Source organism: Coffea arabica, chromosome 3e (genome assembly GCF_036785885.1).
Source record: "Coffea arabica cultivar ET-39 chromosome 3e, Coffea Arabica ET-39 HiFi, whole genome shotgun sequence".
Lineage (NCBI taxonomy): Eukaryota > Viridiplantae > Streptophyta > Magnoliopsida > Gentianales > Rubiaceae > Coffea > Coffea arabica.
Window position 1 is genome coordinate 19,741,435 of NC_092315.1, and position 26,083 is coordinate 19,767,517.

Consider the following 26,083-nt stretch of genomic DNA (forward strand, 5'->3'; position numbering starts at 1 on the left):
CTCTCAATGCTACACTATTGAAGAAGCTGTGTCACACTTGAAAAACTACAAGAGAATTGCACAAGCTAAGAATACAAATGTTCCTTTGGAGTATTCTAACACTTGAATCACTCACAATCTGATGTAGACTTGATGTGCAAAGTTGTCCTGAGATGGTTGACTTTGTTCTTTTTATAGGAGACCAGAAAATTCTTCAATCAATGCTGTCAACGGGTAGAAGGCAACTGAAGAGTCAACTAGCCGTTGGTACTATCGGACGTCCGATGTTCAGTTTTTATGCGTTCGAACGAGATCAATGAGTTCTGGAAGTTTTCTTGAATCTCTTAGGACGTCCGATCCCTGATCATCATGCGTCCGAGGGTAAGATGCATACTTGGAATTTTCCTCTTCAATTTCTTCGGACGGCCGATGTGTCCAGAGTGTTGCGTCCGAAGTGCAGCAACGCTTGTCGGACGTCCGATACTCAGGCGTTGAGCGTCCGATCGTGATCAGTAATTGTAGAAGCCCTGGCTTGTCTGCTTCGGACGTCCGAGTCTGAATTCTTTACACGTCCGAAGATACTCAAAGAATGTCGGACGTCCGATACTCTCATTTTGTGCGTCCGACAACTTCCTCAGCACTTTTCATCCTTTTTTATCTTCTTTTATTTGCTTTAAGTCCACAGACCTGTTTAGTGTTATTTCTGAAAAGGATCTCTACAAAGAATATTAGTAACATCCATTTGTTTTGTAATCATCAAAAGATGTGAATTGAGATAAATAATCTCCCCCTTTTTGATGATGACAAAATATTTGGATCGAGTAAAAATATACGAGCTGGGATATAACAACTCCCCCTAACGAAGTGCATGAGTATTCAGGAAGAAACGCAACGCAATTCCCCCTGAAACTGACTCCCCCTAACTAGTTACTCGATACCATCAATGCTAATCCAATTCTCTCCATTTTTGTCATCACAAAAGTGAGTATCATTTTTTATACCAGCAGTATCAGATAACATCAGTATGATCCATCAGAAACATTATCAATAACACGCAATATCAGATAGTATCAGCAAAATCCATTCTTGTTCAGCACAATTTTGAAATCAACAGAGATATACATAACGAACACATTCCATAACAAACAATCATTCATAACAAATATTCATGACAAACACTTAGTTTTAACATCCATAAATAGTAAAAAATATCCAATTGTATAGACCAGGTGTACATCACTTAGCCAAAAGTTTTGCAATGCAAAAGATGAACTATAGTCCTAGATTAAGGTGCAGTGACCTAGTAGTGCCTAGATGGTGATTTTAGATGATCCAGGCCTCCTCCTGGCCAGACGAAACTGTTCAGGGTTCTCTTCTTCCTCAGTTTCTTCATCATCATTTTCATATGCTTTCTCAGTTGCTGGAGCCTTGCCTTTATCCTTGGGCTGAGAACTGGAAGCTGGTGTGGTCTCAGTACCAGTAGTTGGCCCTGTGGGCTCAGGTCTTGGCTCTTTTCCATGAACATTTGCATTATTTTCAGGTATTGGAGGGACAACAAGATTTCTTTTTTCAATGAAGGAGGATTGTTGGGCAGGGGTCATGGTCATCATGAGACCATCTTCAATAAGCATGACATGCTGTTTGAGATCTTCAAGCAGAGAGATGACTTCAGAATTGGATGCGAAGGACTTGCTGGTAGACTTTCTAGGATGAATGGTGAAGGGAGAGACATAGTCTGACTGATCACGAGGAGTCCTAGGAGTGACAAGGGTTTCATGAAGGTTTTTTCTTCTGGATTCAGCCACAGTCTCCTTATAGCACCAATGGCCATCAAAAAATCTTAAATTCTTTCTTTCAAAATAAGCTTTTGAGAAAACTGATGAAGCACTGTCTTTGGGAGATTTTTCAGAAAAAGGTATTTCAAAATGTGCAAAGATAGGAGTCAGAAATCTGTCATAAGAGAGTTTCCTACGACTGTCAGTGCTAATTTTGAGCAGAAACTTGCACATTATAAAACCAAAGTCAATGCGAATTTTTTCAACAAAGCAATAGAAAAGATAAAGTTCCATTTTATTTGCATCTGTTCTGTGGCCATCAGTTGGCACCAACAGATTCGAAATGATGGTGAAGATGATCAGATTTTGAGAACTGAGATCATCTAATCTTGCCTCAGTAAGAGTATTGAAGTGAGTTTGAAAATAGGTCATGAGTTTGGCAATGTAAAAATGATGGTAGGCAGAAAGAAATTCCTCATATGAAAAGAAATTTGTAATTTTTCCTTTGAAACCAGATTCAATGCTAGTTTTCAGAATGAAATTCACAATGTCAGGAGTTAACGTAATGTCTATAGAGTTGATCCTAGAGATGAGTTCAGTGTGTGATTTACCCTTTCTAAGATTAGCAAAGAATTGATGAAGCATGTCAGGGTAAAAGACATTAGGAATGGTCAGAAGATGAGTCCATTTCTGGAATTCAAATAGTTTAATGACAGGTTCAAGATCAAGCTTACGAAATTCGTAGGGAAGGATGAGCCTTTGGGTGATGAACCCTTTTTGAGAGACTAACTCAAATCTGTCTTTGGCTTCATCATCAATGAATTTTGGGAGAGGAATGGGTTCTGTTATGGGCTGTGTTACTGGATCTTTCCCAGAACGTTTCCCTTTCGAAGTTTGTGTGGTAGATGCCCCAACATTCTGAGCCTCAGACCTTGTCCTTGGAGATTTCCTGGTGGAGGGTTCAGGTGTTTACTGATTCTCAGCAATGTTTCGTTCATTCTGCTGATCAACAGAGGGATCAGCAGATTGCTTTTTCTTGGATTGGGGAGTGCTCTTCCTCTTTTCAGTTCTCTTTCTTTTACCAGATGACCTTGTGACAGTTTCATCACCCTGGGTAGCCTGCTCTGGTTCCTTATTTTCACCAACAATGTTCCCTTCAGAGTTCTGCCCTTCCAACTGCTCATCAGATGATTCAGCAGTTGGAGTAACCAATTTTCTTTAGGCAGTTTGCTTCGCTTTACCACCACGGGTCACAATCTTCTTCTTAGGCGCCACAGGAGGTGGTTCCTCAATCTCAATGTCCTCATCTCTAAGCCTAAAGGACCGTCCGGCACTAGTAGATCCACCTCTGATTCTAACCATGATGCAATGTGGATGTGTTTTTGATGCAGAACGTGTTGTACAGAGGAAGAATGCAGTATGAGCAAGAATGAGAATGTACTTAAATGCCGCAGGGAGAGAATTATAAAAAGTTAGGGTTTCGGATGTGAATTGGGAACAATGGGGTAGTTGGGGGTTAGAAGTGATTTTTATGAGTGGTTAATGAGCAATAGGGGTGTAATGGAGTTGGTTGAGTCAATTTCTTGGAACTTGGTTTGATGAGAGAGGAATTTGAATTTCAAATATGAGAGTAAACTGAAAGGTTGCGTCCGAGACTATGGAAGATAATGAACTAGGAAGAATAGGTAACTGCCTTATAGTGCTCAAATTTTTGAGTGTCGGACGTCCGAACGTATTGACGCGTCCGACACATCCGTCCGAACCAGGATTTTTCTGAAACTGGACGAAGAACATTGTCGGACGTCCGTTCCAATTCATCGGACGTCCGATAAGAATTGACCAAAAAACAAAACTTAGAATCTTTTTTCTGAGACGCCCAGTTTTGTTCTCAGGAACACAAATTGATCCAGTGGAAGAGCTTTTGTGAGGATATCAGCGATTTGTTCTTTAGAACAAACAAACTGGACACGGATTACCCCCTTTGAGACAAGATCGCGAATGAAATGATACTTTATATCAATGTGCTTAGTCCTAGAGTACTGAATGAGATTTTTTGTCAGATTAATTGCACTAGTGTTGTCACAGTACATAGGTACACATTTATACACTAAACCAAAATCATTCAATGTGTTTTTCATCCATAACAATTGAGCACAACAAGCACCAGTAGCAACATATTCAGCTTCAGTAGTGGACAATGAGATAGCATTTTATTTTTTACTAAACCAAGATACCAAACAATTTCCAAGAAAGTTGCATATACTAGTAGTACTTTTTCTATCTATTTTACAACCACCGAAATCAGCATCAGAGAATCCATATAAAGGAAGTTCATGGCATTTTGGATACCATAAGCCAAAGTTTAAGGTTTCTTTAAGATATCTAAAAATTCTTTTTACTGCATTCAAGTGTGATTCATTTGGACAGGATTGAAATCGAGCACATAAGCATACAACAAACATGATGTCAGGCCTACTGACAGTTAAATAAAGTAAATTTCCAATCATACCTCTGTACTTTTTTTCCTCAACTTTCGTACCTTCCTCATCCTTGTCAAGTTTGGTAGAGGTGCACATAGGTGTTCTAACAGACTTTGAATCCTTCATTCCAAATCTTTTCAGCAGCTCTTTGGTATATTTTGCTTGATTTATAAATGTTCCATCTTGGGTTTGAACCACTTGGAGTCCAAGGAAGAAGTTCAGTTTCTGATCATGCTCATTTCAAATTCTTTTTGCATGATGATAGAAAAATCCTTGCACAAGTTCTCATTAGTAGCACCAAATATGATATCATCCACATATATTTGCACAATTAAAAGATCTCGTGAGCTTTGTTTTGTGAAGAGTGTAGTATCTACAATGCCCCTTTTGAAACCATTTTCAATCAAAAATCCACTCAGACGTTCATACCATGCTCTAGGAGCTTGCTTTAATCCGTATAAAGCTTTTGAGAGTTTAAAAACATGATCTGGATAAGATACATTTTCAAAGCCAGGAGGTTGGTCAACATAGACTTCTTGATCTATAAAACCATTTGAGAAAGCACTCTTAACATCCATCTGAAATAATTTAAAATTCTTGAAACATGTAAATGCTAGAAACATTCTTATGGACTCCAACCTAGCTACAGGTGCAAAGGACTCATCAAAGTCTATCCCCTCTTCTTGAGTGTATCCCTTAGCCACCAGTCTGGCCTTATTTCTAACAATCTCCCCTTTATCATTCATTTTGTTTCTAAAAACCTACTTTGTGCCAATGGTAGGATGGTCTTGTGGTCTAGCAACCAGGGTCCAAACCTTGTTTCTTTCAAATTGGATTAACTCTTCTTCCATAGTTAAAATCCAGTGCTCATCATTCAATGCATCAACAACATTTTTAGGTTCAATATGTGATACTAAAGTAAGATTATCTACTAGGTGTCTAGAAGAACAAGTTCTGACCTTTTCAGATGGATCACCAATTATAAGCTCCTTGGGATGGTTATGAACAAATTTTCAGGTTCTTGGTAGATCATTAGGAGTAGCAGTATCTCTGTCATTCACTTCTCCAGCTGGACTGTCTTGAGTATCAGTATCCTTTAAATCAGTTTCTGGTGAAGCAGAGTCATGATCATTGATTGCTAACTTCTTTAGTTCATCTTGAACACCTGTATCATCATCTTCACCACAACTCATAGAAATGTCACCATTAGATTCATCAAATATAATGTGTATCGTTTCCTCTATGATCAGTGTTCTACGATTATAAACTCTGAAACTTCTTTTGTTTTCACAATATCCCAAGAAAATTCTCTCATCAGATTTTTTGTCAAACTTTCCAAGATGTTCCTTGATATTCAAAATGAAACATTTACAACCAAATACTTTAAAGTAACCAACAACAGGCTTGTCAAACATAAGCTCATAGGAGGTTTTGTTCAAAATTGGTCTTAGGAGAACTCTGTTCATGGTATAACAGGCTGTGTTTATGGTTTCAGCCCAAAAATATTTTGGTAAACTGCATTCACTGAGCATGGTTCTGGCAGTCTCTTGGAGAGTTCTATTTTTTCTTTCTACAACTCCATTTTGTTGGGGGGCTCTAGCAATAGAGAATTCATGAGTAATGCCATTATGATCACAAAATTCTGGAAAATCACAGAACTTGAATTCTGACCCATTATCACTTCTAATCCTAACAATTTTCAAGCCAAGCAGATTTTGCACTTTAGCAAACAATGAAGTAAAATTCTTAAAGGCATCATCTTTATGAGCAAGAAATAACACCCAAGTATATCTAGAGTAATCATCAACAATCACAAAATAATATCTCTTACCACCAAAGCTTGCAGTTTGTGTAGGACCAAACAGGTCAAGGTGCAAAAGTTCAAGTAGTTCTGAAGTAGACACACATTTCTTGGATTTAAAAGATACCTTGACTTATTTTCCAAATTGGCAAGCATCACATATCCGGTCTTTTTCGAATTTGATTTTCGGGAGACCTCTAATAAGATCCTTTTTAGAGATTTCCTTCAGCAAATCCATGTTGAAGTGACACAGTCTTCTATGCCATAACCATGGGTCCTCATTTGCTACTTTGAGACATTTGAGATAGGAGAAATCAATTTTTTCAATAATAACTACATAGACATCATTAACCCTTTTTTCTTTGAAAATAATGTTGAACTTTGAGTCAAATATGAGACATTCAAGCTTTTTAAACAATACAAACAGATTCCTATCACACAGTTGGCTAACACTTAATAAATTGTAGCTCAGATTATCAACGAGAAGAACATTGTGGATAGAGGTTTTACCATTCTTACCAACATCACCAATACCAACAGTTTTGGCTTTGTTATCATCTCCAAACGTTACCTTTCCACTTGCTTTTCGCTTGAGTTTAACGAATTGTGATGCATCACCAGTCATATGTCTTGAACATCCACTATCAATGAACCATTTTGATTCTTTAGCAATGTTATCCTGATTCACCTACACACATAAACCCACAGGATAATACTTGGTACCCTTTACATGTTGGGTCCTTGAGAGTTAGTCTTATGTCTAACAATCCACATGCATCTCATGCCATTCCTCATGTTTTTCTTAACATAACAGTTGCTATTCATGTGACCAAATTGACAACAAAAATTACATACTGACATCGAATCAATCAAATGAACAGGTTTGATGAATCTGACTTGCCTTCTCCTGTGGATTGCAAACTCATTGGCATTTTGATTCAGTCTTATTTGATGAGTATTAACATAAGGTTCAGTGTCATTCTTTTGAAGATGGTTCTGTTTTATATGATGTAACAAATGACATAAATTATCCATCCTTTTTCTTAAGTTACATTGCTCATTTCTGAGTATGTCACAGAAATTTTTCTTTTTGTAAAGTTCAGCAATCACATCAGTTTCAGTCCTTTTCAGGTTCTCATTTTTATGCTCAAGACACTCGTTTTGTCGAAAAAGATTTGCATTATCTTGTATAAGAAAGCTAATTTTTTGCTTTAGTTCCTTGTTTTTAACATAGGATTCTTTCAGGCTGTTATGCATTTTTTCTAGAAAAGAATTAACATCATCATCAGATTCACTATCACTGTCGATTTGAGAGTTGCATTGTGTTACCTCTTCATCTCCAATGGCCATGAAAGCCACTTGAGCAGATTCCTCTTCTTCTTCAACTTCACCTTCTGAGTTGCAATCATTCCAGGTAATCTGGAAATTGTTGAACTTTGATTTTCGTTCAACCTTATTCTCCTTCTTTTTCTTCATTGGACACTCATTCGCATAGTGTCCTGGTTGGCTACATTCGAAACACTTATCAGTCAACTTCTTGTTGAACTCCAGTTTCCCTCTGTTTCTGAAGTCATTAGACTGATTTGGTAAGGAATAGCTGGATCCGCCTTTTCTGAATCTTCTCTTGTTGAGAAATCTTTTGAAACCTCTTGTGATGAGTGCAATATCACTGTCATCACCTTCCAAATCATTTTCATCCTGTGAGGCTGTTTCATCTTCGTCTTGTGAAGCTTTCAGAGTAATACTCTTTCTTACTTTTGTGTCTTCTTCATCCGGCATCTTAGATTTAAGTTTCAGTTCGTAAGAAGTTAGAGAGTTAATCAGAGATTCAATGGATAAGGTATTTAGATCCTTGGCTTCCTCAATGGCAGTCACTTTGCTTTTCCAGTCATTTGATAGAGCATTCAGAATTTTTCTGTTCTTCTCACCTAGAGAGTACTCCTTCTCAAGCACCTCTAAATCCTTGATTAGATCATTGAATCTACAATACATTTTGTCAATGTTTTCATGAGACTCCATCTTAAAAGATTCATAATTAGTGATCAGAATGAATTTCTTTTGTTCTCTCACATTCTCGCTTCCCTCATGGATCTTTCTAAGTTTATCCCAAATTTCTTTTGCAGATCTGCAGCCTTTGACTCTAATAGGCTCATTTGAGTCCAATGCAGTGTATAAAACGTTCATGGCCTTAGCATTTAGAGTGAGATGAATTCTATCTTTAGCAGTCAGCTCACTTCTGGCCTTTTGTCTCGACCTATGAGTAGTTTCATCAATAATAGTTGCGTCATATGGACCTTCACTAACAATAAACCACAACTCAATATCAATTGATTGTAAGAATATAATCATCCTTTCCTTCCAACTCACATAGTTTGATCCATTGAACATTGGAGGTCTAGTAACAGATTGTCCCTCAAACAACATGGCATTGTTGGTTGTCATATCTACTCCCAAGCCGATTGAACTTAATCTCTAGGAGACCAAACTCTGATACCAATTGTAAGGATCGAAAACAACCTAAGAGGGGGGTGAATTAGGTTTACAAAAAAATAGCTAAGATATAGGTCACTTTTCTTCACGGCCTACTTTTCTTTTCTCAAAGACCACCCAATGGATCAGATTACACGAAAGCACAGGTATTCGTAAGATGAAGAGGAGAACAGTTTATATAGAAAAACTGTAAACGAAAATAGTGAAACAAACCAGGTTTCAAGCTCTACTGGAGTTTGAACAGCACTTTTATATACCAGGTTACTTCAAGTTGAACAATCTTGCAACCAATATTCTGTGTACAAGGGAAGGATCACTTCCTTCTTGCCCCAACCTACACTTGGTCAAGCAAGGAAGTTTTACAAACAAACGAAAAACCCTCTCAATGCTACACTATTGAAGAAGCTGTGTCACACTTGAAAAACTACAAGAGAATTGCACAAGCTAAGAATACAAATGTTCCTTTGGAGTTTTCTAACACTTGAATCACTCACAATCTGATGTAGACTTGATGTGCAAAGTTGGCCTGAGATGGTTGACTTTGTTCTTTTTATAGGAGACCAGAAAATTCTTCAATCAATGCTGTCAACGGGTAGAAGGCAACTGAAGAGTCAACTAGCCGTTGGTGCTGTCGGACGTCCGATGTTCAGTTTTTATGCATCCGAACGAGATCAATGAGTTCTGGAAGTTTTCTTGAATCTCTTAGGACTTCCGATCCCTGATCATCATGCGTCCGAGGGTAAGATGCACATTTGAAATTTTCCTCTTCAATTCCTTCAGACGGCCGATGTGTCCAGAGTGTTGTGTCCGAAGTGCAGCAACGCTTGTCGGACGTCCGATACTCAGGTGTTGAGCGTCCGATCGTGATCAGTAATTGTAGAAGCCCTGGCTTGTCTTCTTCGGACGTCCGAGTCTGAGTTCTTTACACGTCCGAAGATACTCAAAGAATGTCGGACGTCCGATACTCTCCTTTTGTGCGTCCGACAACTTCCTCAGCACTTTCATCCTTTTTGATCTTCTTTTATTTGCTTTAAGTCCACAGACCTGTTTAGTGTTATTTCTGAAAAGGATCTCTACAAAGAATATTAGTAACATCCATTTGTTTTGTAATCATCAAAAGATGTGAATTGAGATAAACACATAGCAAGGTAGACAAAGTCCAATTAACTATTTCAATTTGACCATCAGTTTGTGGATGACTAGATGTAGAAAATAGCAACTTAGTACCTAGCTTAATCCACAAGATTTTTCAAAAGTAGCTAAGAAATTTAACATCTCTATCAAATACAATGGTTCTAGAAATACCATGCAAACGTACTATTTCCTTGAAGAACAAATTAGCCACATGTTTAGCATCATTGGTTTTATGACATGGAATAAAATGCGTCATTTTGAAAACCAATCAACAACAACATAAATAGAATCATTATCTTTCTTAGAGCAAGGCAAGCCATGGGTGAAGTCCATGGATGAATCAATCGACGGTGCACTTGGAAAAGTTAATGGAGTATAAAGACCACAAGGGTTTACCTTGGAATTTGCTTGATGGCAAGTAACACACCTTTCAACCAAACATTCAACATCACATCTCATTCATGGCCAATAGAAGTGTTCTTGCAGAAATAGTAAGTTTTGGCCCAAAGTGCCCCATTAGTCCTCCACTGTGTGACTCTCAAACCAAAAAACTCCTTAAGAAACATACAAGAATACAAAGTTTATCTTTATGGAACAAGAATCCATAGGCAATGAAATAATAATCTTGGGCAGCTTGCTTACAAGAGTTATAAATCTCGGTAAAATTAAAATTGTTAGTGTAATTCCTTAATGCATTCAAATCCTAATAATTTAGTATCAAAAAGAGTTATTAAGGAATACCTACGCAAAAGTGCATCGGTGACCACATTTGTTTTGTCGCTCTTACACTTAATTACAAAAGGAAATGAATCGATGAATGTTACCCACCACGGACGTCTCTTACTTAGTTTGTTTTGAGACTTCAAGTGTTTGAAAGACTCGTGGCCTATGTGTAACACGAACTTCTTTGGGCGCATATAATGTTGCCAAGATTGTAGGATGCGGATTAATGCATACAGCTCCTTGTCATAGGTAGAGTAATTTAAGTCCATTTCATTCAATTTTTTGCTAAAATATGCCACGGGTCTGCCCTCTTGCATCAAAACGGCTCCAATCACTATTCTAGAAGCATCACACTCTATTTCAAAAGTCTTATCGAAACAAGGTAACGACAGTAAAAGTGTATGTGTGAGATTGTATTTAAGTAGTTGGAATGACTTATCTTGGTCGGGACCCCAACTAAACTTCTCATTTTTCTTGATGATGGCGGTCAATGGTGTAGCTATGGTGCTAAAATCTTTGACAAAGCATCGATAATAGCTGGCCAATCCGTGAAAGCTCCTCATGTCGCTAATGCTTGTAAGTTTTGTCCATTCGTTAATTAATTTCATTTTGTCTTGATCAACTTGGATTCCTTGTGCACATACTACATATCCTAGGAAGACAAGTTGTTTAGCGTAGAAAGTACACTTTTTAAGGTTAGGATAGAGCCTTTCTTGACGTAATACATCAAGCACAATTTTAAGATGCATAACATGCTCATCTAAGCTCTTGCTATAAACTAAGATGTCATCAAAGTAAACTACCATAAATTTTTCCAAGAAAGAATGTAAGACATGGTTCATCAACCTCATGAATGTACTTGGTGCATTAGTTCAACCAAAAGGCATAACTAACCATTTCTACAATCCATGTTTAGTTTTATAGGCAATTTTCATTCGTCACCTTCTTTCATTCTTATTTGGTGATTGCCAATTTTTATATCAATCTTAGTAAAAATTACAGCACTATGTAGTTCATCAAGCATATTATCAAGTCTAGGTATGCGATGGCGATACTTTATCATTATAACATTGATAGCTCAACAATCGGTGCACAGCCTCTAACCACCGTTTTTCTTAGCTACAAGTAGAACCGAAACAACATAAGGGTTCAAGCTCTCTTGAATCCATCCTTTATTGAGGAGCTCATCGGCTTGGCATTGTGTCTATCTGGGGGCTTGTTTAGAAGTGAAGCTCCGGGAATGAGATAAATTTGATGCTCAATTCATCTCGTAGGTGGTAAGCCACTTGGTATCTCTTTGGGAAACACGTCTTGATATTCTTGCAAAAGGTCAGTAATAACATTAGGTAAAGAAACATCAAAATTATTAGTAGACAAGAAAGCTTCTTTACACATGAGTATGAAGAGAGGCTGGCTAGAAAATAATGCTCTCCTCACGTCTTTGGCCTTTGCATACATACTTTGCTTTCTCTCCTTTCCTACCGCTATGGCCGACTCATCATTAGCCTTTTTTTTTTCCTCTTTTTTTTCTAGCCCTCAATTCTTTTCTCTCTCTCAGATTTTTCTTCCTTTCACTCTCTTGTTTGAATTCCATTTGATGGCTTGCTTGATCCTTATACACTTGTTGGGGGTGTAAGAATTGCCATAGACAAAAGAGTATTTGTTGGCAAATCCATCAAAATTAACCTTTTTATCGAATTGCCAAGATTGACCCAAAAAAATATGTGCTGCTTGCATTGGAACTATGTGGCACAAAACCTCGTCCTCATAACTTCCAATGTGAAAGGAGACTAGAACGTGCTTCATCACACATACCTCGCCACTATTATTGAGCCATTGCAGCTTGTATGGCCGAGGGTGCTCACTTGTTGGTAAGTTCAATTTATCTACCATTAAAGTTGTGAGGATTCAAAAATTATTTTTATATTTTGTATTTTCAAAAATTATTTTTATATTTTGTGTTTCATTCTACTTGTCTTGAATTTTTGGTTGATTTAATGAGTCATGATTTTGATTCCTATTGCCCCATTCAACTTGAATTCATAGTGCATTATGCTAATGTGACCAACTAGTGAGGTTTGTGCAATAAATATGGTGAATTAAATGGACTTTTGTGTAAAAAGATTTTTGTGAATAGAGGTGTTAAGATATCATTGGAGGAAGAGAGATATTTGGAAAATTAAGATAGACATGTTTCTTGGCCACTTGTCAATCATCCTTTCAATCTTGACCAAGACCAATACAAATTCTTCTTATAACCAAGCTTCATTTCATCACAAAACTTTCTTCTTCCTTGGAGCAGGGGTGGACAAAATTTTAGGGGAGAAAAAGAGGGAGAGAAAGCAAAAGTTTAAGCCTTGATTCTTGTCTATTTAGTGAGAAAGCAAGAAAACAACTCAAATCTACTCCATTAAACCTTGAATCAAGTTTAGAAGGAAGCTCTTGGAGAAGTACTTGGAGGAGGATAGCATTGCAACCATGTTATTTTGCTTGCTATCCTAGGTTTTGGAGGTAAAGAGGTAAACTTTGCAAGGAAACTTAGTTTTCTTCCCTTATCTTTGAGTTTATTTGAGGTACGATGTTATAGAAGCTAAAGAAAGGAGCTTTATCGAAGATTTCATATTTTTATCAAATTATGTTGCAATTTTCAGCTTTGGTGTGTAATCTATTTAGCTTGATTTAGAACTTATATATGTGCAATTTTGATGAAAAGGAAACATTTTAGGGAGGACTTCATGTTAACTCAAGTAATGCTCTAAATTTCTAGATTTGATGCATAAGGTATATAGTTTAGTTTAGAGTTTCTATAAGTGACCTTTTGATGTATTTCTTTGCTAAGAACATGAACTAAATACCTCTTGACATGTTAGCTATTATTTATTGTGTTTTCACCATGCAGATAAGGTTGAAATCTGAAGTTAGAGAAAGGAATTTAAGGACAAGTTGCTGGAAATTCTTGTTTGAGTTGGAAGTTTGGGATGGTTTTGACATATTTTGCTCAAGATACTTGCTAATATTTTGATCTTCACATGTATGTTGATTTGGAGTTTTTCACAAGTATGTTGATTTGTAGCTTTTCACAAAGAGTTTTGGTGAAGTAAATCTAGTTCTTTAGATTGTTTAGATACTGGATTTTTGCCATGAATCTAAGTAAGAAAAGTTAGGATTTTGGAGAAAAAGTTATTAAGTCCTTGCTGAAAATTTTGCTACGGTTAGCTGAGAGGGCGAGAGAGAATTTCATCTTTATTGCTAGAATTTATGTGGTGATTTTGACATATTTTGGCTCAAGGCACTTGACAAGAATTTGGTCTTCACACCTATGTTGGATTTGAGCTAAAACAAAGAAGTTTACGAGGAAAAAAATGATTTGCTCCAAAACATTTTATTTCTCAAAATTTCCAACTTTGAACCTCAAGAACCTTGCCTCGTTTTCTTCAAAATTCGTGACTAAAATTGACCTAGTTTTACTCCATAGTTTGCTTGAGACATTGACCTATCATGTATGTAGTTTTTCACTTGATTTGAACAAGAAAACCTTGTGAATTTTGAAGGAAAATACAAGTTATGTTTGTTGGAAATTTGACAGCTTGAGTAGTGGTTTAAGAACTCAGGTTTAGTTGCTTTTGACCTTGGGTCTTGAAGAAATTTTGACACCTTATTACTTTTCACATGCTCTACTATATATGATCGCAGGGTTCAAGAGTGGCCTAGGGGGCGAACCTGTGATTGAAGTGTAAAAATTGTGATAAGTCGGTGAGTGTTCCAACTGCATGTTAGGATCAAGTGATTTACTTGATTGATTCTTCATGTGACTTGTTGATCGAAATGTGATTTGTTGTCTGAAATTGCTAGATATCTTGACTTGTTATTGCAAAGGCAAGTGTGTACTTTATCGCACTTGACCTGCTAAACTTGCTTGACTTGATATTGAATAGGCAAGTGTGTATCTTATCGCACTCGACCTAACTTGACTGAGCTCTTGTTATCCTATTTACAAGTGAACTAATATACATGTGCATGACTTGAAAGTCAGTTGGAGATGTTATTTCATCGACTATACTTGTTCTTGGAATCCCAAATCCTATCGGCTAGTTAGTTAAATCGAGTCAGTAAGGGCTTGGTCAAGGTGATTGACGAACCACGGGTCTTGTTACTTGTTTAATCCACTGGATGCATCATCTGGGATTGGTATACTCGAGTATTACTACCCACTTTTTTGGCATTTGGGCCCAGTAAAGAGGGTTGATCGAGGGAAAGGAAATTTGTGTAATGCAATGATCTATGGAATTTGTTTATTCCTACATTTCAAACATTGATGGAGTGTCAACGAACTCGAAAAATGTTGCTGCTGAACTGGCTTGCAAAAGCCAACTGTATTCTTTGAGTTGCAAGTGAAATACTGAACGGAATTAAGTGCTATGCCTGGAATCTGGCAGGAGCGACCATATCAGTTGTATCAACGTTTAAATCTTGAATGCTCTGCTTGGAATCTGGCAAGAGCCACCGTATCAGTTGTATCAATATTTGAATCCTGAGTGCTCTACCTAGAATCTGGCGAGAACCACCGTATCAGTATCCGTATCCTTTTCTTCTGTGCTAAATTGTTTATTTGAAATTGTGAACTATTACTGCTTTCGTTTGTAACTATTAACTTTTTTCGCTTTAAGATTTGATATATGTGATTGTCATCTTGCCAATTTGACTGCATGTTTTCTTGGAACCTCACTGGATTTTTAGTTCATCCCATTATTTGTTTTCCTTAACAGGGATTGGAATCATGGATCTGAAAAATAGTGAGTTCGAGAGTTGCAATTTTCGCTTTAAGTAATTGCCATCCTAGTTGTACTTAGCAAATTCATTGAACAATTTGTATGTCAATCCATTTAGTTATACATATAAGTATGGATGTTTTAAAAAGTTGGATGATTTGTAATGTTTGATTAAGAAATTTCGTACTTAATTTGGCGTTAATGTTATCTCTCAAGTTAATGTTAGTGAGTGAGTCCTGGCGAGAGTTGGACAGGCAGTCCGCTAAACCTTAGGGTATGCTCTAAGGGGGAGTGGGGTCATCACAAAAGCACTTGTTACGTTAGTGCAGCCTCCCGAGTCAATCATCATGCTACACACTTTGTCTTTAAGTGACAACGAGTGTCGACATTTTCCCATTGGAGCTCGTCTTTACTAATTTGTGTAGTAAGTGCTCTTCATGCAATCAAACTAACCTTGTCATTTGTAGGGTGGCACTTGGTTCAAGTTTAGGAATTGTAATTGGAATCACGTCCAATAATTCAGTATGGGATTTGATCAAGAGTATCATTACAATGACTAGTGTTTGGAATATATTTATAAGGTTTCAGAATCAACTTATTTTTCATTTTCTTTTCTTTATTTTTTTGTTTTTCCCTTTTTCCTGCTTCTTTCTTCCCAGCCCTTAAGTACTCATGCTTTACCAAATTCTTTTGAAGCACCACCTGACCATCACCAATCAACCTTGCAGTCTGTGTAACATGGGAGAGCGACTGACAAGAGATGAGAGAAAGGCTTACACAAAAAGAAAAAATAGACAGCAGAGAGAACTAAATAGAGAGGAGCAACTACCATAGAGTATTGGAGGAGAGAGGAAGAGAGTGAAGACAGAAGAAAAGAGAAGGTGATAGAGAGATTGACAAGAAAGGAGAGAGAACCAGATAGGGTGGGGCTGCTGCCATGGAGGGTTGGATGAAAGAGTGAAGAGAGATGAAAAAGAGAAAAGAATGATAATGAAATCTTGCTCTGGAAGATGGAATGAGAGGGAAAAAATGAAAAAGGAAATCTGATGGTAAGGTGCTGCCATGGAGGTTGGGCCGATGTGATAGAGTAATGAAAACGATAGGTTTTCTTTTCTTTTTTGAAGTCTTTGAGTCAAATTGAGTCAAATTTGGAAATCCACCAAAACCCCCAAATTTGTTAGGGATTGAGAATCCCCAAATTTTAATGATTCACTCCAAGATATTGAATCCAATACATGCAACCCAAACAGTAAGAATTGCAATTATTTCAATTAATAATTTCGATCCCCTTTTACCAAACTACACCTAGGTAATTCCTCTATCTCACTGGTTTCCTCGATAAGTGGTGGCATCCTCTCATATTCGGCTTCATCGTCCGTGAAAATTTCCCCATTTGATAGAACCATTACCGCTTTTTGATTCAGGCATTGGCTGGCTATATGCCCTCTCCCTTGACATGTAAAACACATAGTGTCATGATTACGGGACTGAGATGGATCATTCGCGGGTATTGAAGCTCCCTTCGATTCACTTCTTGGCATTTCTTGCTTTGGCCTTTGAGTGAGGAACTGGTTGTCCCCATCTCCTCCTTTATTGGCTGATTTCATGTGATTGGAGGTGAATAAGTAGGATGGAATCGTGTTTGACCCCTCCTCTTGAGCCTCCGCTCAATTTTGATTGCCTTCTCGACCATCTCGGCTATCTCTATATAGTGTTGCAATTCTAATTGGTCAGCAATCTCTGGCCTCAAACCATTTAGAAAATGAGCCATGGTTGCCTCTCTATCTTCCACAATGTCGCCTCTTAGTAAGGAGATTTCCATGTCCTTGTAGTAATCTTCGACACTTCGGCTGCCCTGCATCATGGTTTGGAGCTTATGGTACAAGTCTCTTTGGTACTTACTTGGAACAAAATGCCTGCTCATGATACGCTTCAATGCAGCCCACGTATTGATAGCCAGTTCTCCACATCTTCGCCGACTTGTCATCTTTTGGTCCCACCAAACTATGGTGTAGTCAGTGAACTCTACCACAACCAATTTCACTTTTTGTTCCTCAGAGTAGTCATTGCAATCAAAGACCAATTCAATTCTCCTTTCCCACTCAAGGTAAGCATCTGGATCGGATCTCCCTTTTCAAGGAAAAATTTTCATTTTAATGCCTTTTATAGTGTCCCCAACTAGTCTTGTATCCTTCGCAGTCTCTTAAGGTGCTCTTCCTCATCATTAGAGCTATCAGATTCTTCTACTCGACTTTTGCCGTGGAACGATTTGGAATTGCTAGGTGAACTTCATGTTTTGTAAAGTTCTTCATGAATTGGCTCCAAAGCTTGGTCTAGCATCTTCGTAAATTTAGCTTCTAGCATTTCAGTGAAAATCTTAATATCAAATGGTTGAAGATTTTCTTCACCACCATTAGACATTGTTATATGAAACCTACAAAAATTGGTTAGTAATAAAAGAAATAACCTCACACTCTCCCTTATGTGTTTCACTCACACTCGTGTATCACTCAAGTGTATGTAACACTCTCATATTCTCATCAATTAGTTCTCAAGGCACTTGATTGCTTCACTTGAAGAAATTAGAAATTGCTCAAGTGTTCCAACCGACTTGTAGTCAAGAATCACTCAAGGAGTGGTTAATGATAATTCGGTTCACTTGGACTGAGTGTTGAGCTCAAAAAGGACTAGATTTAATTCAAAGGACTCGTGACTGCTTGCTAGAATTTGGACAAAGATGGATGAACCTGAGCGGATTAATTTGGACAAGGAAAGACGAAACCTAGATCACTAGGAAAACTCAAGGAATCTGAAACTGTTTTGAAATTAATGTGGCTGGCTGTTTTGGAATGAAATCTCCTACCCTTTCCTACTCAAATCAGGTTTTTAACTTCCTCTTAGTCAAATCCAAGAGGTACTAGGAAAAGGCTTTCAAATTGGAAAGAAATTTCCTTTGATAAACCACAAGTGACTAACGAAATTGTTTTGGAAATCCAACTAGGGTTTGGTGTTTCATTTCTTGATTCATTTTTTTTGAATTTGAATCAAGAAGAAATCAAGAATCGAATTTCCAAGCCAAAGTTGTCCATATTTTTGTTTATTTCTGCAACCAACACTAGACCTTCAAGAATGTAAGAATTCAAGTTTGGTTGAATAATAACTCAAAATTCCTCAAGGTCTTTCAAGAACCCTTCGAAAAAAATTCAAGAAATTCCCAAAAACTTCAAGAACCTGTGTCGCAGCTTAATAAAATCAAGAAACACTTCAAGAACGGGTCCAAAAATCAATCAAGTGTTCCAAGAAATTCAAACAGCCACGGATTGACACTTGAACTGCCATGAAGTGACACTTGAACTGCCACGAATTCATGAGTAAGCAGGTTTTTTTTGCTGGAATAATATCACAACTAAATGACACAAATTAACACATAAACTGAATGGAAAAACACGATGAATTCAACAACCAGGAAACTCGGGCAATTTCAACAAGAAAAACCCTAATAAAACGCAAACCCTAAACCCGATGGACAAGAAACCCTAAATGACAATCACGATTCTGGTTTTTTTTTTTTTACAACACAAGAGCCAAATGTAGTAAACCCTAGAATTGCAAGACTCACATGGATGACTCAAGAACAAGACACGGCTAACTTGAACAAACAATTAACAAACAACAACAAATGATCAACAAGAGACAAAAGGGATATACATGATACCGTCAACTAACTCTGATACCAAGCTGATAACGAACCCACCAAGATGGCTAGAACTTTTATCCCACAAAGCCCCGAATTTAGACTCATATATCAAAGTTGAAGTGATGGAAAACTTTGACCCTTCTAACCCATGGAGTTATGAACATTGATATGATCGTAACCCATAACTCAATAGAATAGCGAAGCAAAGTGTTGAGTAAAGCAACGCCACAACCAAGGGTGTTTCTTGGTTGATCAATCGATTGAATACTCTCAAGACAGTCTCTCAAATATTCAAGCAAGCTCTCAAGGAAGCCAAGAGAACAAATTCTCACAATTTATTGCTGGAAAATTCTGAATTATGACACAAAGTGCATGAGACAGCTTATTTTAACATTTGTCGAACCCTAGTTCCTACTCCAACAAGGAAACAATGAAAACAAGTGAAATTCCTACCCAAACTAGGACACATTACCTCGGGCAAGACACTTAACAGAGCTGGCCGTTATTCTCTACTAATAAACAACTCGAACTATTAATGAAATGTTGGAAATAATAACTAAACAATGAAGACTAATCCATGGATCAAGCTTGTACTCGAACTACTCCTCTTGAACTCGAATGTTGTGACCAACCTTGAAGTCATTCTCTTCCACTTCCGAAACTTGAAATAGGGTATAAATGGTCTTGTCTTGATGTTCAAGTCCTTCAATCATCATAGGGGCATCAGATTTTTGTTTCAAAAAATACATCCGGGCTTTTCTACTGAAATCATTAATAAAGGTAATAAAATACCTACAATCACCATTAGAAGGAACTTTCACAGTGCACAAATACGAATGAATAATTTTCATTGGTCTTCTAACCCTTCAGGATTTGCCTGTTTGAAAGACAACCCTGTGTTGTTTTTTCAAAACACACAGATTACAAACTTTACCAGAATTTCTAATACTAGGTTGCCTACTAATCATTTTTCTATTAGCCAAAAATCTCAAACCGTCAAAACCAATTATTGTCATCTATCATCATACTTAAACAAGAAAAATTGGTAGTACTCAATTTCAGTGAAAATAAGCGATTTGAACTGGCAATCATTTTAATATTTTTTTTATTAAAAATGGTGTAATTACCATTCCTAATGCGAATATCATATTTTTTTTCTTAGACAATTGATCCATGCTCAACAAATTATGATGCAGCTCATGAACATAGAAAACATCAGAAATAAAATTAGTAGACCCATTTTTTAAACTGATAGGAATTTTTTCTCTGACAAACACTAGTAAAATAATGTTATTTCCAAATTTAATTTCACCATCGACAGATTCGTCAATCTCAAAAAATAATTCTTTCTTGCCAGATATATGATTGTTGTAACCCATATTTAAATACCATTTTTTTTATCAACCACATCAACAATATTACAAGTTAATAATAAAATTTTAGATTTTTTATTATTATCCTGAACCTGATTGTCAGTAACATTAATCTAAAAATTTCTGTCTATAATTTTTCAAAATTTGTATTTAAACTGTCTATGGCTCAATTTTTCACAATTATAACATTAAATTCTCTGTCCAAAATTATTTTAAAATTATATTGATTAAAATTATTTTCTTTGCCAAAATTACCACCTCTGCCTCTACCATGACTACCTTTAAAATTAAAATTATTACCTCTATCGCGTCCAAGATTTGATGTACCTCCTCTGCCTCTATTATTGTTGCCACGACCACCTCTGATATTTTAGCCACCTCTATTATTGTAGCTTGGATTCATCTGACTGAATTCACTTTGCTCATTTGCTTCATTATTACCTCTCAAATGCAACTGCATTTGTAATACCTTCTCTATTATATCCTTCTCCAGGGTATTTTCCAACTTTTTATTCATTCTTTGCTCATATAGAATTAATGATTCCTGCAATTCTTCAATACTTAAAATTTTCCTAATCTTTATCTCCTGAATCACAGCTACTATATGATTAAAAATCACAGCTACTATATGATTAAAATTCATGGATAGGGTGTTGAGAACTTTCACAATAAATGTTCTGGCAAGAACGTCATACTGATTAGGTGCGATCTTGTTTTTAATATCTGACAAACGAGAAAAATATGATTCAATAGACAAGTTTAAATTTCCTTTTTAATATCATCAAATTATTTTGTTGGATCCTGTTAATCCTTTTGTATGTCTTTTCCAATATATCCCAACGCTCCTTTGCTGAGTGAGCCGTAGTAATTTTTTCAAAAATTGATTCAATATATCAATTAATTTACATGCCTTGAGATGGGTTATCATCTGTTTTGGTCAAAAATTAAATGTCACCTTTGTTTTGAGTTTTTGGATAGTACAAATAATATTAAAATTAGGGTTTACCATACTTCAATCTACCGTAACTTTGATACCACTCTGATGGATCCAAAATAATAATCAAACATAAATCCACAGGAACAATCACAAAAAATTTGATATATGAGGCAAAGGAAATTTCTTGACTAATCATACGAGGCTACGGCTACTGTACAATACAAGAAAAAGGAAACAACGAGGCTACTGATTCTTCAAACGAAAACGGCGGCAACAATACTAATCCCTTACTGGCTCACTTCTATTATTATTACTAACAGTCTAACATTATGGGCCAAATCCAATGTAGCTAACTTTACTAATTTACAATGCAACGTATTGTACTAACCAATATATTAATGACACATGACCTCAACTAACATATAACCAAATAAACAAATTACTAAACTTGGTTTATATTGTCCTACAAAAACTCTATGTAAATAAAAGAGTTGTAAGTTGGGTCCATCACTTAAATGTGTTAGACAACCAAACAGTGAATTAATTGCTTCGTCTTTTATGTCTTAGTTCAATAAGGATGGGCTTCTGCTAAAATTGCAGCCACTTCTCTTTCTATCTTAACTTCTCTCTATTTTTTCACCTCTTCTCAAAAAACCTTCTTCGGGAGAAAGTCCAATCCATGGATTTTTTTTTTGTTTTTCTAATAAAGTCTAATAAAGTTTTTCCTAAATTTTCTTAGTAAAAATTTTTCATTTCTCCTAAAAATTTTTAGTGAGAATTTTCGATTCTTCTAAGGATTCCTATGAAGATTTTTGTATTTTTTCATTTTCTAGGGATTCCTTATTTCAATTTCCTTTGAGACCACATGATAGTGGTGCAACTTAATCTTTCCCAACATTAGTATCTTGGCAAAAAAAGGGTGCGTAATTCAATTCAATTGGCCATGAAAGCTGAAAAATGGAAATGTGCAATCACCCTTAAAGAATACGCAACTGACCTTATTAGAAAAGGTAAAAGAAATAAACAATTAATTCATCATTCCTTCAAAATAAAAATCATAAGTATTTCATCTCAGGAATACTTTACTACCAAAATTTGTAGGCAAAACTGCACTCGGCTTTAAGGAATAATATATATTTCGGGAACGAGCAATTGAACTGCACCCTTGTATGTAAGGATTTGCTTGTACGCCTTGTGGTTTGCAAATATCAATTGCACCATAAGAAAAATATCTTGCGATTAATAGACAGAGCTCCCGTCCGGCTGCAGGGAAAATTTTTCGGGGTGGTGCTGCCCGAGTTAGGAGTACCTTCGCCGGTGGCAAAAGGGGCGGAAGACGAAGGACTTGGATGCAAACTAATTCGCTTTCTATCACTTGTTTTTTGATTGATTATTTTAACTGATTATAGATTCTAATTTTGGATAATTAGTTTTTGTAATATTTTCGATTACTTTTGTCTTCTGATCATGAATTTTCTAATCACTAAAAAAGTTAAAATTCATAATCACCCAAAAGAGTAGTTTTTGCTTATCATTAATTTCTGTAATCAGATTTTGTAAAGTCTAAAATAATCAAGAATAGTGCCATAGAAACTCAATTATTCAACTTCAATTTGTAAAGAAAACCGTGACATACAAACTAATGAAAAGGGCAAGTAGTACTTCTTCTTAATTTCTGCATGTTCTATGCTTTAAGTTAAATTGAATTACAAGGGTAATAAATATCCAAAATAAGAAAAAGATGGACATCACTATATTGATCTCTTCTTCTTCTATAACGAGTAGTTTCTTAGTTTTCAAAGCTACTTTAACTGAACGTAATGGACCATTACTGGAGAAACTAATGAATGAACGTGACCTGTGTACCACTTGGCATAGTAAATCAATTAAAGAGAGATTTTTTTTCTTTTCTTTTCTTTTTTATTGGTATGAATATTTTCTGAACTCATTACGAAGCACAGTTTTGGCAGTAAATATGCTGCCATGCAACCAGATATGCATATTAAAATTCCTTCACCAATAACAAAATACTTGTCCTGAACCAACATAAACAGTTTGCAAACTTGCACACTGAAAACTCAAATGGATGCCAATATACTCAATATTCTTGCATACTTTTCCATTTTCAGGACAAAGTATTTATCAAAGAGAAAAATTTATGCAAATTTAATCCAAATGAAAGGGAATCAGCAAAGTAAATTAGCAAGAAGCCTCAAAGAGGGAGACTCAAACCTACCTAACTCCAAATTATGACCAAAGTGAATCGTATGGTCAATAAAATGTACCCATGCAGAGATTTCATCCAGTTGCCAACGTCAATTGGAATTTATGACCAAACTTCACAAAGTTTAAGTTTGGACCAAAGGAGAAGTTTCATATTTTAGATAAAGCTATCTCCTCTTCTAGGTTGAGAATATAAACCCCTAAACTTGATTTATATCACCACTAGGTGTACTTATGACGGACCAAACTACAAGAGCTCTCGTCAAAACACATTTTTATCCATTATAGATAGAAAAATGTGAACGCCAAATATTATCATGAATAATAATTTAGTAAAATAAGTAGTTTGAGAGCTTCTGCATCTTACGAATTTACTAAATTACAATCAACACATGCACAATCTCTTCATATATTTAATTTTCTACAAACACTTGAAATGTAGGTCTATACAATTTACCATTATTTCATAAACAAGGATTTTAAATACAATACTATAATAATACACTCCAAAACACCTAACCATCTACATTAAAAGTTTTTCACACTATCATAAAAGTTTTGAAAGATATCCTCAAAACATCTAATCCATACGTATATTTCCATTGCATGGGCTCATTTTTTTCTGGGCTTAACTAGGGTTGGATCACTCTGAGTCCAACTTTATTAATAGGGAATCAGGTCCAGTCCGCTTTTATTGGCCACTTTATTTTGGTGGGAGTGGGGGACGGCAACGGGTATAATAATTACATGGTCTTTCTGGTGGGGGCCGCAAACAATAGGCGTATCGTATTTTGTTGCAAATTGGATGCCTTTGTAATGGCCCATAACCTATGGATCCACCGCCTCCATCTTTAGGAGCAGAGTTTGTAGGAGAACTTCCGCCGGTCGCCTTGGGAGCACGACTTGGATCCCCTCCCATCATGCTACCCCCACCTTGCCAAAATACAAAACAAAAAAAAGACTATTATCATAAAATTAGATATCACTATCAAAAGGGCAAAAGTCAAGCCATTTTCCTTCTATTCTTTATTTTGATGGAAAAGATTATTGAATCTGCACTAATGACAGAAATACATCAAATCAAACATAACTCAAATACATATAGAGCTGAAATTAATAGATACCACAGATTTGAAAATCAATTTAAATAAATATAACATTAATGCTCCAACATATCATATCTTCTATCCAGATAAATCATTGTAACCCAATAGGTTTATGCATTTTTCTTACAGTAAAAAATATGATTAAAAACTGGTTCAACTTCAAAGAGAAGTTTAGATACGATAATAATAGATGGAGAAATTGCAAATTTGAGAAACTAGATCTACAAAATCTCAAATTTCACAGAAAATGACAAAAACTGAAAAAAAAACCCTCATAAGGAAAAAAAACTTAGGAGAGAATAAAACTTTTATTAAAACAATTTAGGGAAGAAGAAACTCTCACTAGGAGATTCTATGAGAGAATAATCTATCATTAGAAAATTCTACAAAAGAATTTATTGCTACGATAGAAACTAAAAAAACTTAAAGAGAGGACTCCCTTTTATGGAAAAAGACCAAATTTGTCTGATCTCTCTTCCATGAAAAAGGCAGAGAAGATTTTGATTGGAGAATTTTTAGAGAGAACGAGGAAAATAGTGCAATTTCCTTCTACTCTAATTCCCAAATCAACAACTTTCATGCATCAATGACTTGTACCATCATCATCATAGTTTATGGGAAGTGTATCCAATTTAGATGAATGTTTTCGATTAAAGCAAACTCACTGTTGAGCAATTAAAAAAAAAAAACTGTGAATAAGAAAGATGTATACTTACCGCTGCCGCCAAATGTCCGTCCAGAGAGAGCGGGTTGGACTAAAAGGATGGAAATCATCAAAAGCCAAAAGAAGATGAACATAGGAGAAGCAAAAGTCTTGCTCGTCATTGTTTATTTCTATGTGACTGTCTCATAACTTGTACAAGCTCTAGTGCTGTATATATGATTGAGATTCGGAGAAAGATTTGAAAGGATAAGGCTACGTGAACCTTATGAAAAAGTCTTGTGTAGCTGCTGTTTTATTTGACCACATATATCACAAATGAAATTAAAGACTTGCATGGGTCTTCTACTCTTTTCTGTGGCGTCCTTCTGTCACACCATATTAGACGCCTGTGGACTAGAAGGAATCTGTCCTAATTCCTTATTCTGGAGTCTTGTGCTTGAAAGAGACTTAAGTGAAAATTTTTGAGGTAAGCTCAATTCGTCATGAAATAAGAATTGTTGTCAATTCTCTTATAAACTTTGCAAGTGTCAAGTGTAATCTAAGAGGAGGAGTGAATTAAGTTGTATAAAAACTAGATAAGTTATGGCTGATTTTATCTAATTTTAACTAACCAAATTTATCTAAATGATCACAAACTAAAGCGAGTAAGTAGAAAACAATAAAGATGAGGCAAGTATAGCACCTAAATGAGCAAACAATGAGCAATAGATTAAATAAAGTAAACCAAATGAAATGGTACTCTCATGATACCAAGGTACACTTCCAAGCTTCTCCAAGATCGAAGTTGATCCATTAAAAAAGTTCGTCAAAATTGATGAAACAATGCCACTTTGTACAAAGAAATGATTACCTTTACTCACATTAATCTCTCCTTAGTTGAGTGAAAAGGTTTTACACTTCCTATATATCTAACCTTTCCAAGCTAAAATTGA

At 36.1% G+C, this 26,083-nt stretch overlaps 1 long non-coding RNA gene across 1 annotated transcript; it reads right to left on the reverse strand.

The window, feature by feature from the left end:
* Positions 1 to 23,774: 23,774 nt before the first annotated feature.
* LOC140038226 (uncharacterized) lies at positions 23,775 to 25,706 on the reverse strand. Its single transcript, XR_011842034.1, has 2 exons — positions 25,204 to 25,706; positions 23,775 to 24,314 (listed from the first exon to the last, which is right to left on the reverse strand). It is a non-coding gene; the product is annotated as an uncharacterized lncRNA (long non-coding RNA).
* Between the last annotated feature and the right edge of the window lie 377 nt (positions 25,707 to 26,083).